At 51.7% G+C, this 19,193-nt stretch overlaps 1 protein-coding gene across 4 annotated transcripts in view; it reads left to right on the top strand.

The window, feature by feature from the left end:
• The window catches only part of CLIP2 (CAP-Gly domain containing linker protein 2), a 164,747-nt gene that overhangs the window by 58,105 nt on the left and 87,449 nt on the right, over positions 1 to 19,193 (top strand). The window lies entirely within an intron of this gene.

Below are 19,193 nucleotides of genomic sequence, written 5' to 3'. Positions count from 1 at the left end.
ATCAAAGCAGGCTGATTGGAACGAGGCAGTGGTCTCTCTAGGGCAGTAGTGGGCACTGGCAGCCCGTTGGGGTTTTCCGTGTGGCCCACAAGATGTTTTGTTTGCTGTTGCCAGATTCCGCTGGCTTCCATCCAGGTAGCTTTTTTCCTACCGGTATTATTAGAATGACACAGATGTAAAGCCAGGGCTAGTGAGCAAAACTACCCTGTCCCGGGAGATCATCTTTGTCCTGACAGTCGTGCAGCCCAAGGAGTTAAAGAAAGGCCATTGGTGTGGCCCACTCGCTAGCCTAGATTGCCCATCGCTGCTCTAGTGACTGATCTGCGAGCTGACGGGCCTGCTGTGTTAGTTTGAGGCGGGTGTTTGGACCTGAAGGAACAGGACGTAGTCCCGGCTACTGTGTGACTGAGCTAGCAATTGCATCTGTCTGCAGCACGCGGGCTTTTTTCAGCGAGCCCTGGGTGCACAGAACAAAGGCCGAGTTTCTTTTTGAATCCAAGCGTTGTACCGCGGTAACGGTCATTGGGGGGCCATTACAGGGCCCTCAAGGGAGTGTGTGTACATGTGTGTTTGGGGGGAAAAGACAACCTGAGGAGCTGAAAGCTTCACTCGTACACCTGCATAACAGTCACCGAGGGACAGACTTCCAGGAAGAATGCCTAGTCCTGAGAGAATGCAAGAATGTTTTTGTAGTGTTGAGAGAGCGAAACTTTCCGTTTGACAGCGCTTGGATGGGGGAGGGCAGTTTTTGATTATCCCGACCCAGGGTAGCAATTAGTGTTGAATCATTTGCCATGCTATGTATCCTTGCTCATCTCCTGGACTGTGGGCGTGTGATCTTCATACCCTGCTGCCTGTTTACACATCAGTATGTGTAGGGAATATTGTGTAGCGGTACCAGGCCAGTGTTGAGTGCATCCTTACACGTTCAAGGGACTGTACCACTGTGCTTTGTTTGGGGCTACAGTTTCTGGTTTGTGGGTTTTTTTTTTTCTTCTTCTTCTTCTTGCTGCTGCATTTTGATTTTAAGCAGGCTTTGGCTAACCTTTTAGGTGTAAAAATGGTTTCAGTTTTAACACAATTCCTTTGAAACTTATCAGGTAAGACCCTTTCTGAATGCCTGTGATCCTGGGAAAGAGCCCGGATATGGAGAAAGTGTAGGGCCTGCAAGCCCCTTCACTAAGGGCATGTCTAGACTACAGACCTCTTTCGAGAGTCTGGATGCTCTCTTTCGAAAAAGCACAGTTCATGTTCAATAATGCCTTTTTCGAAAGAGCACTTTTGAAAAACGGCATTATTCCTCGTAAAATGAGGTTTTCCGTGATCGCAAAAACTGCCGTGTTCTTTCGATTTACTTTTGAGAGAATGCAGTGGCAGTCTAGATGCAGGGGAAGGTTTTTTGTGAAAAAAGACCACTTTGGGAAAAAAACCAAAAAAACTGTAGTCTAGACACACCCTATCTGATTTCAAAACTGCAGTGGCTTTTTCACAATCTGTTTCATTAAGAACATGCATGTAAATTGATGGAAACCTTGCTGGCTTTAACCTGAAATCTGCCACCCTCTCATTCCTCCATCACCATAAGACCATGCCACTATCTTGGGTTATTTCTGTGTATGTTTCTGTTCCTTGAGGGTGCATCTACACGGCACCGTTATTTCGAGATAACTAGCGTTATTTCGAAATAACACATGAGCGTCTACACAGCCATTCCATTATTTCGAAATAATTTTGAAACAACGGACGGCTTATTCCGAAATGTGTAAACCTCATTCTAGGAGGAATAACGCCTCTTCCAAATAGCGATTTCGAAGTAAGGCCTCTGTAGACGTGCCGCTGCTATGTCAAAATAGCCCCTCACCAGGGTCATTCTAAGTTTTCCCCTCCCCAGTGCCTCATGGGGCTCTAAATCGAGATAGGATGTCCACATTAGGGAAGCCTGCCTCGGACTCATTTTGAGGCTTCCTGGCAATGTAGATGTGCTATTTCGAAATGAGTGTGCTCATTTCTCTAAGGATACCCTTGGGCTACGTCTAGACTGGCATGATTTTCTGGAAATGCTTTTAATGGAAAAGTTTTCAGTTAAAAGCATTTTCGGAAAAGCACGTCTAGATTGGCAGGACACTTTTCCGGAAAATCACTATTTGCGGAAAAGCATCCGTGGCCAATCTAAACGCGCTTTTCCGCAAAAAAAAAAACCCCGATCGTCATTTTCGCGATTGGGGCTTTTTTGCGGAAAACACTACTGTGCTGTCTACAGTGGCCCATTTCCAGAACAGTTCTCCGGGAAAAAATACTTTTGCCCGAATGGGAGCAGCATAGTTTTTCCGGAAAAGCACTGATGATTTTACATTAGATCGTCAGTGCTTTTCCGGAAATTCAAGCGGCCAGTGTAGACAGCTGGCAAGTTTTTTCCGGAAAAGCGGCTGATTTTTCCGGAATAACTTGCCAGTGAGGACACAGCCTTAGAGAATAGCATTTTGGGGGACTCAGGCCTGCAGGGAATTCAGCAGAGGCACAGAGAGAAACAAGCAGTGACTGTGCTGAGACCATAGAAGTGTTGTTTAAAAAAGTCCTTGTGGCTTTTCAGTGGCACGGAGGTTATATCAATGTCTGTTTGTCTTATGAACTCTGCAATGAGAGCAGGGGTTCAGACGGCTACATCTGCCTGGGCCTGCCACACAAAGAGCCCCTCTCTGCTCAGTGACTCCCGCTCCGTTGCCATTTCAGTGACTGTGATTTGTGCAGGGACCTTTGTTGTGGATATTTCCGTTCCTTCCGTGGTGTCTAGCAGCGCCCCTCTCTCCCCGTGCCCACTGTCCCCTGGAGCAGATTGCAAACCCCCCGGGTTTGACTTGCGTTCCTCTGGCAATGCAAATCTTTTAGGGGCTGCCAATCACAGTCATCCCATTGGACTCCAGGGTCAAAGTGGGCGGAGCAACACCGGTTCACACTAAGAATGTTAAGTAGCGGTTATCTGGCTAATTGTGTAATCCACACAATTTGTATCCGCTACGCCGGGGTGGGCAAAAGGGCCTCCGCAGATCCAAGCGGGTTGCTCCGGCCGGTGGAGGCCCTGCCATTCCCCCGCCCTCAGGCCAATTAGGGGCGGGAGAACGGGCAAGACTTGCTCCTGCCCTGGCAGGCCCCCACAGCGCTTTGAAGCACCATGAGCTCCTTGCAGGGCGGGAGGAGATGTCACATGCTCCCCCGCCCCCAAGTCCTGATTGGCCTGGGGGCAGGAGGAGCACATGAAGTTTCCTTTCCCCCCACCCCCCCCCGCCCTGCGAGGAGCGTGCGGCACGTCAATGTGACATTCACTCGTGCAAGGCGGGGCCAGGGCAAAGGAAGCTTCGTGCAGCTCCCCCCCTCCCAGATCAATCAGGATTTGGGGGCGGGGGAGTGGGTGACGTCTCCTCCCGCCCTGCGGGGAGCGTGTAGCACTTTGAAGTGCTGCGTGCTCCTCGCAGGGTGGGGGTAGGGTGGGAGGAGGCTTCACACACTCCCCCCAGGCCAGTCAGGGCCGGGGGGGCGGGGGAGCTGTGTGAAGCTTCCTTTGCCCTGCCCTGGCACTGCAAGGAGCATGCAGCACTTCAAAGTGCCACGTGCTCCTTGCAGGGCGGGAGGAGGCTTTGCACGCTCCCCAGACCTCTATTGGCCTGGGGGGGGGGGGGGGCGTGCGAAGCCTCTTCCCTCCCTGCCAGGGGCATGGGTGCCTAGTGGAAAGGGGGGGCAAAGGGGCTCCCCCACCCCCAGACCAATTATGGTCTGGGGGTGGGGTAGCCCGGAAGCATCCTGCCCCCACTTCCAGGGCCCTGGACAAAAATTATTGCCCAGCCCTGCACTACACGATGAGCTTAATCGCTGCAGAGCTGCAGTGGGGGTAGCTCCCGGAGCCGGCTCGACCTGGGACTGTACTGGATCCGGGAGCCCCCCGCACTGCGAGTCTGCATTTTAAATGTCGCAAGAACCCCTGGGCTCTTACTGCATTTAAAATGGAGAGCTGCAGCATCCCGGAGCCGCGCAAGCTGGGACTCCTCCGTCTCCTCTCGCACTGAGTCCGGCAGCCCCTGCGCACGGCCAGCCTGGGCCACCACGAATGGGGGCTGCTTGGCGGCAGCAGCCCGTCGACTGGGGGGAGGGCAAGCGAGTCGTTGATACTCCAGCAGACTCCTGGCTAACCTCCCCAATTCACACCAGAGCGGGATCTGGCCCCTGCGTGGTGCTTCACATTCTACCGAGGGTGAGCTGGTGGCGAAGACAGATGTGACTGTTAGCAAGGTGGTTGTTTAGCTTTAGGACCTGTCTCTCACGATTCAATAACCGTAAAAGCCTCCTGATGTCTTAAGTAATGGGGTGAGAACGCAGCTAAAGTGCATGGAGCAAATTCTCACCGCAGTGGCTTATTTTCTGAAGTATTTTCTCTGCTCTAGGTAGGAGTGATAAATGAACCCAGTTCTGTGTCCCTTCCTCCAGTTTAGTCCTGTTGATTTCAGACGGGCTAGCTGGGAAGGGATCGTAATACTCCCAAGGATCTGAATCTGCCCCAGGTACAGGTATGGGGCACAATACGCTTCCCTCTTCCCCCATGCTGCCCTACGTGCTGGCACTCGGACGGTGCTGCAGTGGCTGAGAGCGACGTGGTCCAAGATGCGGAGTTAGCTACCTGCACCATTTAGCGCACTTGCTGCTGTGTCTACAGGTCAGCCTGCCCTTGTCCGGCACCCTCGGGATCTGAGTGGTTCCGAACGACGGAGTTTGCCGGACGAGGGAGGTCAAGGCTCCCTACCCAGCTGTAGGCTTTTCTCCTGATGGGTCTGCTCTCCCTTCCGCTGCCTCACCGTGCGAGACCTGGCATGGGGCTGGTCCCGCTGCCTCCAGCCCCGACAAGGGCCGCACCCTCCTCCCCCATCGCTGACCCAGGCTGCACGCCCAGCTGATTCCAGTCCCGGCTGGGGCTGAGCTTCCCTGCTGCCAGCCCGGGCTGGGACTGCGCTCCTGGCCACCGGCCCTACTCCCAACAGTCCTGGCCAGGGCTGTGCTCTTCCCCACACTGGCCCCGCTAGGGCTGGGCTCCCTACTGGCATTCTCTCAAAAGAGCGTAAAAGGAACTCGGTGACTGCGGGAAGCCTCTCCTTTCATGCCGCAGCCTCCTGTCAGCTGGCCCTAGGCTTCTTTTACAAGGCATCTTGCGGCCCTTCAGTCCCCTCTGGGATGAGAGAGCTTTTGGCCAGGACAAGAAGCGAGAAAATGACGATGCTCAGACGTTTGTCGGACGCTGTTAGCCCCAGTGCCAGACAGAGATGGTCTCCAAACCAGCCTCTGTCTTGCACCTTGGGCGCAGTTAGTCTCATCCCCTTTTGTAAATGGGCTCTGTTTTGGTTTTAGAATGGGTGGACCCCAAATTCAAGACCCCCACCCCACCGGGCTCTGGCATGGCTGCCATCTGGTTCCCAGCGGTTTGCAGCTGGGGCCTGGCCTTGCTGCCGGGAACTGAGGGGAGGTGGACGTAGGCAGCACTGGAAAATCACCACAAGCCAGAGAATGGCGCCTACTTCACATGCGACCGCACAGGCATTATTTTAAAACTAAAAATGAATGGGCAGAAGCATCATACCTGCCGGTGAGTCCTGATAGGCTGTTGCTTGATGGCTCCGTCCACCAGGAATGAAAACACAACCCCCGGCCTTCAGAGCCATTAGCAAGGAACAGCGGGCGTGGGCTCCTGCCGGGCAGAATAACGAGTCTCGGGGGGCCCTAACGAGACTGTGGCTCAAGGGGGAGCGGAGTGGGTGTGCTCTGAGCTGACGTGCCCACGGTAGCCCAGGACTATAGGGGTGGAAAGTGGGTCGTTCCTCTCTGCTCAGTGGCCTGCGCACACCGCGTTGAGTCTCCGCTGGACTCGGAGCACAATGCGCCGATGGGACACGTGGGCGAGACGGTGGTTGGCTGGGGCAGGGTTTGGATCCAGCAGGAGAGCCCCGGGCGTGTAGCGAGGCAGCTGAGCCCCCAGGCACTGGGCCGTGAGCCTGGGGGTACTGCAGTACCCCCACATGCCCAGTTCCCTTCCCATTCCTATGGCCGTGGCTCCCACATGCCCATTTGGCTGGGAACAGGAGCAGCGCAGGGCTGGTCACCAGCTGTGATGCCCCCACCCCCACACTCCACCCTACATGCACCCCCCCCCCACATCCTCAGCCCCCTTCTGCACCCTCCCCCCTCACCTAAACCCTCTGCCCTGAGGCTCCTGCACTCCACATACCCACAGATATTGTTGTATGGCATCCCCTCCTCCACCTTCCCGTCCTGAGCCCTCCCTTCCCAAACCTGCCCCCCCGCCACCGAGAAGTTGCTGTACAATAGCATGGGTAAGAGAGTCAGTTACTTTCAGGCCTGGCTCTCCGTGTCAAGGACCCGTCGCACCTTGCTCAGAGAAGCTGTGGTCAAATCTAAGCCATGATGGGCTTGCCTGCAGGAGTTGCTGGGTGAGGTCTCTGGGTGATACAGAGGGTCAGCCTGGATGACCCTCACCGTCTTCTCTGGTCTTACCTGCGGCGACTCTGGAAACTGCCCCTGCCATGGGCACTGCTTGGCTCCTTCATTGGCGCTTTGGGCGGAGAGGCCGGAGGGCGAGTCCTGGACTGAATGCCGCCGCCCCTCCCTTTGGGTCAGTTTGGGGCTCCTTTTTCAGATGCCGCGGAGAAGCCTGTGCCGGCCGTCAGGGCCAGCAGTCTGCGGTCGGCCCGCTGCCCGAGGGGAGAAGAACGTCCGGGGGCGGCCGATAGCACGTTGCAGTGCACACTGCTGTAGCAGCCTTGGCCAAAGGCTCCTCAAATGAACTTTGTAGGGTTTGGAGAGCTCTTCGCCCCCGTTGGAGCTGTCTGAGAGGCGGGGCGGCAGTAGAGAGAGCTGGGCTGGCTTCTGTCACTTTCTACAAGTGCAACTGGCTTCTAATGGCTACTTAAAGCTTTCTCCTCTTATTGATTCCATACGGGGAAGTCTGTAAATGCACGCCTCCAAGGCCCATTGCCATTAATGGACTATGCCTGCTGGCATGGAGCCAGCCGAGAGGAGACCCCGTAGCCCGGCTAACTTCACTGCAGGACTGGTGCTGCGATCCTCTCCGCCTTCATGGGTAATCTTGGCTTTTCCTTCTGTCTCTGCCACTGGATTGGTAACAAGGGAGATAACCTGGCAATGCTTTGTCTGCTCCCTCAAGGTTGTCCGGCGTCTTGCTGGCGGGCATTCTGGTCGTGGAGTGGGGAGAGCTGGTTTCCATTGTCTCTAGGTTGATTTTGCAGCATGCTGGACAAAGGGAATGTAAGGAGTGAAGCATGTGCCCTGATAGGGAATGATGCTGAACGCATTGAAACAAGCAGAGTCTATTCTAGAAGTCTCCAAGGTAAGCACTGGCATTTCGGCTTGCTGAGCTGCTGGCTCTGTTTAGCATGTGCCGCTTTCTCGTTGGCTGTCCGAAAGCAGCACTGGAGCTCCTGGTGAGGAATCGATCTAGGAATTCTCTTGGAAGGGGTGCTGAGCGAATACGGAAACTGTTAAATTAGTGCCGAATGCCAAACGTGGATTTTACAAGCCCCTTTCTTTTGAAGCTGCTTGATTCATACAAGGGGTTTATTCCTGTCTCTGCATCCGTGTCGTAGCTTCCAGGGCAATAATGCGAAATGTGGGTGTTGCACACAGATGAATCTAGAGGGAATGAGACACCCCCCTCCCCCCCCCCACGGAGTTGCTGCTGTTTCTAGCAAAGATTTGTGTGTGTTCTGCTTCAAGCCTGGTGGAGCATCATCTTTCTGGTTCTTGTTTTCTGTTCAAGGCCGTTCATTCACACTTGCAGCGTGGCTGCGGGTTAGAGCTAGTGGCTGTTCTTGAGATGGTACTTGGTGTGCTTGCGACGTTTACTAGACATTTCTTCCTTCTGTCTCCCTTAATGGAGATCACCTCATTGGGCCTAATCTTGCAGGGTACTCAGCATCCTGCTGAAATCAGTGGGAGTTGGAAAGGCTATGAAACCTCTTGCAGGCCACAGCCCCAAATGCTTCTGACAGTGATCGGTATCAACTGATTATTTAACGCTTGTTGTACTTAGTCACACCTGCATGTATCCATTCTTTTGGCAAGGAAGGTATTGAATAGTGGAAGGCCACTAAGAAAATGTTTCTTACAGCTGGATCCCTGTCTCTGGATCATTTGCAATTTGATTTGAATATGTACCTGTACGTCACATTTAGCGCAGCCTACAGAAAATTGCTTTTCACAGTTATTGCTGTAGATTTTTAGAGTGTTTATCTGTCTGTCCACTTGCTATGGCCAGCCTCGGTGCCGTCCCTGCCGGGCATGGGCTGCTCCGGCTCCCGCTGCTGGGGCTGGGTCCCCCCACACCATCCGAGCCCTCCCCTTCTCTCCCCTGCCCCCCCCAAGGCCATCCCAGGTCCCCTCTGCAATCTGAGCCCACCCTTTGCCATACAAGTCTCCTCCTCCCTCCCAGGCCAGGCCAGATCCCCTCTGCCATATGAGCCTGACTCCTCCCCACCCCGGGCAACCCCACTTTCCCTCCTCCCTTCCGCCATCCGAGCCCCCCACATACCCCCATGGGCCACCCTGCGTCCCCTCTGCCATCTGAACCTGACTCCTCACCCCATCCACCAAGATCCCACACCTCCATCCTGCTTCTTCCCCTTATCCTCTGGCAAGACACCTACCTCCAGCCCACTCCTGCCCCTTCCCCCCCAGCCGGACACCTCCCCCGAGAGAGAGGGGGGTTGGCAAATAGCGAGTGCAGCCCCCTAGTAACTTAAAGCAACGTAAGTGTTTGGCTGTGCCAGGAACATAGGACGTGCCTGCAGTGGGATCGCTTCTCCTAAAACCACACGGAAAAGAAGCAGCCTCACCAAAGCAAGCACAGTCCTCACAACAGACACAACCGAGCCAATGTCGAAGGAGACTGAACCAGAAACATAGGCTGAACCTGGGATAGGATTGCGTCTCAATGCACCTGACCAGAAAAGAGAGAACGGAGAGATCCGGAGCAGTGCTCTGCTTTGGCACCACCGGGCTAATCTGCTAGTGAGAAAAATATGTAGCGACCGCAGGCATTCTGTTCCAAGGTACCCCCTAACGATTCTTCCTCGTCAGGGGCTTCTGCCAAACCTCTTCGCAAGTGTGTGCGAACCTGCAAAGGAGCAGAAAGAGCCCTGCAGGCCAGTATTGCCCCGCGGATCCTCCCTGCCGAAAACTTAGGTCACCCCTAACTGTAGACATGATAGCCCTGGGGATTCTCACTGCAGCTAGGATGCTCTTCCTTTTAGTCCTCTCTTTCTGTGTGGGGGAGAATTTAAAGCTAAGTCTACACTGGTGCTTTAGTGCACTGTCGCTTTCTGGCTCAGGGGTGTGAAAAAACACCTCCACCTGAGTGCAGCCGGTGGTGCAGGAACTTTTGAAAGAGTGGGGGTGCCGTTCCTCCCCTTTTGCTGTCCCCCCCGCCAAGCTGAGGCCAGGAGCAAAGCCCTGGCATGCAGCCGGGGTCCAGGGTGCGAGGCTGGAAGCCTGGGGGTGCTGCCATCACCTCCCTGCACCTGTACTTCCTGTACAGGTAGTTACGTGCTGTAAAGCACCTGTGTGACCCAGGTTGCAGCATTGGGAGCTGCTCCCCTGGTGGAGGTGCCTTAGACAGAGCATTGAGCACGTTCTCCCAGTGCGTCTGCTGTGGCCACCATACGCCCTTCCCACTTGTAAATACGGACACAGCCTGTGTCTCCTCAGCAGCGTGGGGGGGTGCGCTCTGGGTGGTCGCGGATGCTGCTGTCCGCTTGCTTTCAGAGCCGGCGTAGGCAGGGCGTGGAGTGACGCTGTCATTCAGATACCTACTTAGGAGTCCTGTGGTTTGGACGGAGCGATGTTGATTGTGTCAAAGGGGAGTCAGGGCAGTCAGGCAGCAAAGGTGGCAGCGGCAGCATCACAGGGAGACACGCAGACGAGAACAGATCCACTGAGACTCTTTATTATCGTGGGCGTGACTAACATGGCTTGCCGGGAGCTCATGTGACTCTGAAGCCAGCCCCTGATTGGGTGTGATGCTCTCCAGAGTTTTGCAGATCTGCCTCTAATCCCAGCAGCCACATGTTTGCTGGCTCTATTCAGAACCATTTTACTTAGCCAGGACCTTGATTCAGCTCCCATAGGCCTGTTAACGGCCTCTCTGCCTATGCCCCTGCTACCCGGAGCACAGCTTTTTGAAGCAGTCGAGAATCCAGGACTGGACACACGCTCTAGAGAAGACCCAGACTGATGTATTCCAAGCAATCCAGAAAGCTGTCGAATAAGGCTGCTTTAGCTAGTTTTGTGGGTGATTTTTTTTCATTGAGAGGCTGATTTAATTGTCTTGCTCATTAGATGCCCTTGGAAGAATGGATCTGATTTGGTTAATCCTGACCATTCAGTTCACTCCCTACAGAATTGCAGGCTCTGAGGGCATATTGAGGTCAGATCGCCGCCTGCTCTCTGCCTACAACCTGCTCCCAGGGCAGCAGGCAGCTTTCCACAGACATTCACTGTGGTATGGACCGAAAATCCCAAGTCCTGCATTGCCCCACTGTAACACTGGTGTAAGGAAGAACAGAATTTGGCCCAGCATAGTCTGTCTCAGACTGCTACGATCCAGACCACTAGTAGTGCATTCATCAGTGGCCCAGGCCTGTTTCTCTCCCAGGCATGGGATCAGGCCCTTATTTTATGGGAGGTGCTGTAGAAGATCCATGGAATCCAGTATGAGCTGGAACTAGCTGAAATTCTTCCTGTAACACAATTACGCCAACTTCTGGTTTGATCCCTGCCACTGCGTGTTGCCAGACCCAAACACTAGAAAATCACGTGACAAGCTCCAAACTATCAACTATTTTTTAGTTTGGAAAAAAGAAGATTAAGGGGGGACATGATAGCGGTTTTCAAATATCTAAAAGGGTGTCACAAGGAGGAAGGCGAAAATTTGTTCCTCTTGGTTTCTGAGGACAGGACAAGGAGTAATGGGCTTAAAGTGCAGCAGGGGAGGTTTAGATTGGACATTAGGAAAAAATTCCTAACTGTCAGGGTGGTCAAATATTGGAATAAATTGCCAAGGGAGGTGGTGGAATCTCCCTCTCTGGAGATATTTAAGAACAGGTTAGATAGACATCTGTCAGGGATGGTGTAGACGGAGCTTGATCCTGCCTTGAGGGCGGGGGGCTGGACTCGATGACCTCTCGAGGTCCCTTCCAGTCCTATTATTCTATGATTCTATGATTCTATGATTCTAACACGTTGTACAACTCGTGGGGTTTTTTCATTGTTGAATTTTGGACCCTTTAAGGTTCACCTTTCCATACTCTTCTCTGCAGCCTTGAGAGCTAGGCTTAGCACTTGTCTACAGGGCCCTGCACAGGAAAGGTAATATGAGCAGTTAAAGGTGTTCATTCAAAGTAAATTAGTTAAACTCATTAAATCCTTAAGAACGCATAGACCCGTAGCGCCTTGGAGACTAACAAATATATCGGATCATGAGCTTTTGTGGGTAAAACCCCACTTCATCAGAGGAATTGGAGTTGAATTGTTACTGCTTTTGCTGTTACATGGACCTTGGATTCTGTTGTTTCCACTCCAGCTCATCTGATGAAGTGGGTTTTATCCACCAGAGCTCATGATATAATGTATGGTACACAGGATTGCTTGTTGTTTTTAGTTACAAACTAACCGGGCTACTCTGGAGTCATTAAAGCCTTATATAGGCATTCTCATTTGGAATAACAGTGGCCTTTAATGTAAATTAAACTAAAAGGAGCTAGCCAAGGTCTTGCCCGTTTTATAGATGTGAAAACTGAGAAGCTTTATGGAGCTTAGGGCCAGAAAGGCCCATTAACTCATCTAGTCTTACCTGGGAACGGGTCACTAATTTTCACACAGAAACCCTCATTAAGTCCAGAGACTTTAGTTAGACTGCTGCATGTCAGTCCCCAGGAGGCTAAACTGTGTGTCAGAGGAAACAGGAGGGATTGTGGGCCCACCAGTGCCTGCAGGGGCAGGGAATTATGAGGTGAGACGTGACAATTGGCTCAAGGTCTCAGTGAGTCAGAGATGCACCCAGAACCCACTGTCTCTGTCCCTTGGACAGCCCCTTTCCACCTTCCTTACAATTCCAAAACCTTCCACTTCCTTCCTCTGATGCCGTATCCAAAATGCTTTGTTCCACTGACCCTAAAATCCAACCAACTCCCTCCCCACAAAGACTTGAATAATTTGTTAAAGTTTGCAAGAGCATTGTGCCATATAGGGGTAAACCTGCCTTTATTTTCAGTGTGTCAATTGGATGCCAAAGCAGTTAAATACATATAATCAGCTACGATGACTACTTAATGAAAATGTCTGTCTGAAATTGCATAATGCTCTACATTCCACAAACCTCTTCAGCACAGTCATGTACAGTTTGGAAAGACTTTGTTTTCCAGCCAGAAGGCCTAGAAATATAACTTAGACAACGTCCTACAATGTACATTTTGGATTCTGTCAACTGTTTCATGACCACAGGAAACTGGGTGGTCTCAAAGCTGAGAACTGCTGCACAAAACTACAGTGAGCCTCCAAGTCTAAGAGCTGCCTGACACAGGCATAAGCATAAAAGTCCTAATCTAATAATATTTTGAGGGAGTGGAATGAGTGAGTGTTTTTTAGAAGAGGAGCCATCCGACTGCTCAAGGTCAGCCAAGGCTGATGAGGTATAAATAAAATATAAACTCCCTGCAGGATCAGGCATACCTGGGAAACTTGCTGTGTCCAGGTTTGGCTTGACTAGTATGCTGGCATGAGGCAACAGCAATTAGGGAGGCAGATAAGACACAAAGCATTTTGGTGTGGGGTGCGTGCTGCCAGTTTGGATATCTTTGTCCCTAGCGAGGGGGTGGGTGCGTGTGGGTTGTTTTTGTTTTCTTAAGGGATTAGGCATCTGCAGCAAATGGGCAATTTGGATTTTTCTGCAAATAGTCTCCGTGTGTGCTCAACTCATTGCCAGAAAAAAGCATTAAGGGACCTTTCGGAAAAGGCTTTATTTTCCGAAAGATCCCCGTCTAGACTGGCGCTTTTTTTCCGGCAAAGCCCCGAGACGGAAAAAAGCAGCAGCTGTGTTTATACAAATGAAGCGGGGAAAATTTAAATCCCTGCTTCATTTGCAATTCCGACTTGTCTAATCTGCATCCCTTTTCCGGAAAAGGGGTGCAGTGTAGACACAGCCTCAGAGGGAACATTGGTGGCCATTTGGGGCCTGTTTGTGACCGGTGGCTAAGTTGATGCATGGCTGTTGTGATTGTGTACAAGGGTTCAGTTTCCCTGTCAATAAATTCCTATTTGTTAACTTCAATCATTTAAACGTTAGCCCCTCCTCCCCATGTCCCTTTCATAGGGGACCTACAATAACTCCTCCTGCCACTTGGGAACTGACTTGCAGAGAAATACTGATCCAGTGTTTCCCCATCATGGCTGTGCACTGGCTGAGTTAACTGAAATAACGTGGTCCATATTCATAGCCTTCTGGTTCAGCCGTAGCTGCAAAGCGGCCTCACGGCTGGAAGCATCACTATTGTAGCTCCAGTAAGGAAGCGGAGATTCCATCCCGGTAGAGCCAATGAGCAGCGATTGTGATCATCGCTGTACAAAGCTATTAGCAGCGCACAGATGGGCCATGATGCACGGCGGCCTTTCTCAGAAGCCCTTCTGTGTGGTGGTGCATTCAGGCAGCTGAACCGCACACCATATTTGACGCCGTGATGTTTCCTGGGAGGGCAATAATGCTAAATGCTGTTTCAGCCGCCTGGCTTTACGGAAACAAAGGACAACTCAGGGCTGTGCACTGTTTCCCCAGCGGGAGGGCTGTAGCCACATGTCATCATAGTAGTTTTTTATGTCTTGCAGGCCACGTAATGGGCCTGCAGGGGGAGGGGGAAGAGGGGACACAAAGGGACGGTTTTGGTTTGGATGCTGCTCTGTCCCAACATCCCAGCCAAGCTCTGAAGATCAGCGACTGGGGTGTCAAATTTAAATGTAAACATTGGCACTTGGGGCTGAAAATAGCCTACTCTGGCTATTGACCCAGATCCCGCTATGCTGGTTTCTATGCTGCACAGCTCGTGAGATCTCACTGGAGTCACTCCCCTTTTCTCGCGGCTCTTTCTGAGCACACAGGACTTCCCCGGGAAGTGATTAAAACACAGACGTTCATGCTGAAGCACACCTGGCGCTGTTCACTCAATCCTGCCGTGCCCCAAAGGGAGACAAAACTCAGACATCCTCTGTTTTCGTTGCATTAGCGCGATGACTGTGCTGGCCTGCAGAACGAAGGATCGTCTTGCAGTCACCAGCTGGCTGGTTTTTCAGGAACAGTAACTTGCTTGTCACACATGTGGAAGTGAATGCAAGAAGGATTGAATTTTGGGTTTGCAGGGTCGACTCATGTTGACTTTGTTTATATTTAAATGACGCCGTAGGAAGAATCAGAAGGGCACTGGTGCCATGTTAATATAGCAGGACTGATTCTGAGACCAGCCAATTTGATATTATCAATATCTGCCGTTGTTCTGTTTCTGGGGTGGGTAAAATACAGCTCGCAGGCCAGATGTAACCTGCCAAATGTTTGGATCCGGCCTACGTGACCAGGGTTGGATTAAGGGGGGGGCTAGCCGGGCAGCTTCCCAAGGCGCCTACCTATAGGGGGCGCCTGATGGCAGCTGTAAGGGGTGTCACGTGCCGGGGGCCGCACGGTGCCCCTTAGAGCTGCCATCAGGCGCCATGAGGACCCCGGCACCAGGAGCGCGGTGCCCCTTAGAGCAGCAATCGGGTGCTGCGTGCCTGATTGCAGCTGTAAGGTGCGCCACACACAGGGGGCAGGGCTGCGCATGCGCCATGCGCCCAGGGGCGGAGAGACACATGCGTCACGCGCCCGCTGCCCAGGGAGTATGAATGGCTCCAGCTGGCCCTGCACATGACCCTCGGAGCTGCTAATGTCCCGCAGCCTAACACTAATCTAGTAGGCCCATGACCACTTTCCCAGTTCTTGGAGAAGCCTCTGCAAAAATTATTGCCCACCCCAAGCTTGTTTGTAGCTCCCTTTTTTCCTGGGTACCCCGTCTGCCCATTTGGTTTTGGGGTGGACATTGATGCAGCTTTGAGGGCAGGTCGTGATTCTCAGGAAGTACCCAAACCGGAAACAAACTCTCTGCCCCTCAGCCATTGTTGCATACTCGCGTGTGTTGCATGAGCCCCCTTTGAGGACAGGTTAATATTCTGTATTCGCCGCAGAGCCAGTCTAGCATTTTGCATATTTCACTTTATAAGAGCCTTGCATGTTGAATAGTAGTAGAGAGGTAGCCGTGTTAGTCTGATCTTGCTAAAACAAAAGGAAAAATGATGTAGCACTTGAAAGACTAACAAGATGGTTCAATAGGTGATGAGCTTTTGTGGGCTCTGAGAAAGTGGGTCTCCATGAAAGCTCATCACCTATTAAACCATCTTGTTAGTCTTTCAAGTGCTACATCGTTTTTTCTTTTGTTTTATAAGAGCCGTACCCTTCCCATTGTTCTTGGGGAAGGGGCGCCTTCAAGTGGTAGTAAACCTTTAACTACATATCACAGATTTGTGTCAAAACGTGTGTGTGTGTGTGTGTGTGTGTGTGTGTGTGTGTGTGTGTTTAAATGGATTTCTAGCCAGCCATCCCCCCGCAGCTGGTAAACAAGTCTGCAGTAAAAGCCCACATGTGGGGCTATTGCAATTGCTGTGATGCTCTGGAAGGCCAAGGTATAATGAGATGGTGACAGCCATGGTTGGCAGGGGCTGGTTCCCTGCTGTGTCCTATGATGGAGTTTGGACTCTTGCAGCTGGAGTGAGCTAGCGAACAGGCATGTCCCCTGACAACGCCATTCACATTTTGAGCTAGGGATCCAAAAAGACTGTGAGCTGGTCTATGCTGTGTTAGCTTCAGGTATCATTTCAGGCCTGGGCACAGGAATTTCGGGGGGCGGGGTGTGTGCTCCTTTGGAAGTGTGGACCACAAGGGTGCAAATACACCCTCCCATGGCTCCCAAGTTAAGTGTGCTTTGCGCTGCCTGGGTCTCCCTCCCCCATGCTCCAGCCAGCTGTGGGAAGGTTGGGGCTGATTTTCCCCCACCCACCCAAGAGTGAGGCCAGGGTCAGGGCTAGGCCTCACTCCTGGGGCAGGGAGGGAAAATCAGCACCAGCCTTCCCCCAGCCAGCTGGAGCATGCTTACTTGGGGACCATGGGGGGTGCGTTCGCACCTCCCCCTCCCCCCCGCAAACACAGGCCTGAATTTGAGTTAGCGCCTAACCTGACTTCCATCAAGACGCACCTAGCCATCCTAAACCCCGCTGTTACCCGCACACATTTCTCTCTCCCTTCCGCACTGTAGGGACACACCCCTTTACCCGGTTCCTAGGGCTCAAGGTGTAACCCTGTGAATTTACACACCCACCCTTACCCAATTCCTAGGGCTCAGGGTGTAACAACCGCAGGGTCTTTAGCCGCTGAAAGAGCCTCACACAGTAATGTCCTTATCCTCTATTTATTGACCATTCCAAAAAGCAGAATGCACATGCTAAGCACACAGGGTCATGCTCACCAATCCTGATAAAGGCAGGCAGACTTCCCCTGTTGGCCAGGTAGTATCAGTCTCTCTGGTCTTCGGCTGTGTCTCGGAGGTGAGTTCTGGTTTCCAGGTCTTTCCCCCTCCTCCTGGTCGTCTTCTAGCCTTTTCTTCCTTCTCGTGTTTCTGATCTCCTTCTCGAACCCCAGTTTATATAATGAAACCTGAGTCTTGCTTAGCTAGACCTTAACCAATTATTTTAGTATAATTTTACTAACCAATCATAACAAAATTACCCAACCAGTCATACCCCACCACCTTAATTGATTTACACCTAGCAAAATTAATTATACAGCAGACAGAAACAGTTGCAAACCAGACAGAGATCACACAGTCACACAATAGGAAAGGGTAGTGACAATGATCATAGGATGAGGATTCCACAACATTCTCTATTGATAAGCAGTTTCTTGCCAGACAGAATGGTGTGACTTAAGTTTTCTTTACCCATCTTGAGATCTGTTTCTTATCTCATGACAGTGGGGGAGCTATCAGGGTCAAGTCCCCTTCTCACAGCCTGGTGTGACACTTTGTAATCAGGGCTGGACTAAGGGGTGAGGTAGCTGGGCAGCTGCCCAGGGCAGCTGGCTCCTGGTGGTCTGCAGTGGCCAGCCGGGGTGGGGGCCGTGTTAACCCCCATAGCACCGGCCAGCAGCACTATTTCCCCTGCGGCCGCAAGGCCAGGCGCAGCCCGCCCTGGGTGGCCCCGGGCTGCGCGCCATCAGCGGTGTCCCGGGGCTGACTGGACAGCGCATGCTCTGTGCGTCTGCCCACATGTCTTGAGGGCGGGCCCGCACATGCATCGTGCGCCCGGAGGCGGGGCCGCGTGTCCTGGGAGCGGGCTTGCGCATGCGTCGTCCCTGTTTGTAATACAATTTCAATGAAACTGTAAGTATGTGATTCCAGGCCTTGCAGTAATGGCTGCTACTCTTCAGTCTGGCTGCAGAAGGCAGCTTTGGTTCAGGCCTAACACAGGCCTTCCAACATGGCTACAGAAAAGCCATATTGTTACACCACTTGCAATTTATGGAACTCTTGTGGCCTGGAAAAATCCCTGACTGGATGTGTGTGCGCATACACCCAAGATTTGTTTTGACTGAACTGATGCGGAAACGTGACCTTGTTTCTCTTATGGAACTTTCAGACCTTTTAAAACTTTGCATCGTGGCAGGGTCGAAAGGAGTAAGCACATGGTAGAATTTACCTGTGGCTCCGGATCAGGTGAAGTGTATTTTACACACACAAGTCTCTGATAACTCAATGTGTATTTGCGTTACTCGGTTAATGGTTTGGGTTAGTTAAATACGCTTCACGGGATCGGTATAGAACGATTACTGTAATGTGTCCCCACCAGCTGCTGTTATCACTCCGATGTCTGCCATGTGGGATCCTGCAGCACTAAGCCCCCAGCTCATGCTTTAACCCTGTCCTTTATATTTACAGGAGTTTTCACTCCTGTGTGGACTGGATGTGACCCCAGTTGGGTAAATCGGGAAAACGTGATTCTTACCCAGAATTGTAACTGACAGCTTGTCTACTTGGGGACATTGACTGGCATAGCTAAGATATCTTGGAATAAGCAATGCCAGGATAATTCACCATGTGGGCACTATTCTGGAATACATTATTTTATTCCTGAATAATTACTCCAAATACAGACACTTTTGTCCACATGGGTGTTACTCTGGAATAGCAATAGTGGAACAGTGTGAAATTGTTTCACTATACAGGCAGTCCCCGGGTTACGTACAAGATAGGGACTGTGGGTTTGTTCTTAAGTTGAATTTGTATGTAAGTCGGAATTGGTACATATTGTAGGGGAAACTCTAGCCAAACATTTCTCCAGAGCTCAGTTTTATTCTCCCACGCCTCACTTCCCTCAGTCCTTTATTCTCAAGCTGAGGTGTCTGCTGAGAAAAGCCGCTCTGCGTCTCCCTGGTCTGCTGGGGGGGGGGCGCTAGCTTCGCGTCTCCCTGGTCTGCTGGGGGGAAGCAGCTAGTGCGGGGTTGCCTCACCCCGTTTGTAAGTAGGGATCCGATGTAAGTCGGATCCATGTAACCCGGGGACTGCCTGTAGTTATGCTGGTCCATTTCCCCATCCCTGGTCTTGAGGGTTATAAAAAGTGAATTTATTGAACTATGTTGGCTGAGATTTTCCAAAGTGACCAGTGGTATGTTTTGTTTCCTTTTAGGAGGAAAGGGTGCTTTAATTTTTAGCCATTCAACATGAGACTTCCCAAAGGAGACTAATTTTCAGAAAGAGTTGAGCATTCACCCTTTGAAAACCAGACTCCTTTCAGGCATCTCAAAATCCCTAAAACGACGAGTCTAGCGGTACCTTAAACTAACAAATGTATTCGGGCATAAGCTTTCGGGAGATACAACACAAAAGCTTATTGCCTAATAAATGTGTTAGGTTGTGTCTACACAGCACCCTAAACCTGAAATAAGATCTGCAATTTGTGCTACGGAAATTGCGTATCTTATTTTGAATCTATTTTGACAT

Source organism: Pelodiscus sinensis, chromosome 21, assembly GCF_049634645.1.
Source record: "Pelodiscus sinensis isolate JC-2024 chromosome 21, ASM4963464v1, whole genome shotgun sequence".
Taxonomy (NCBI): domain Eukaryota; kingdom Metazoa; phylum Chordata; order Testudines; family Trionychidae; genus Pelodiscus; species Pelodiscus sinensis.
Note: the sequence above shows the minus strand (reverse complement) of the source record. Positions and strands in the feature narration are given on the sequence as shown.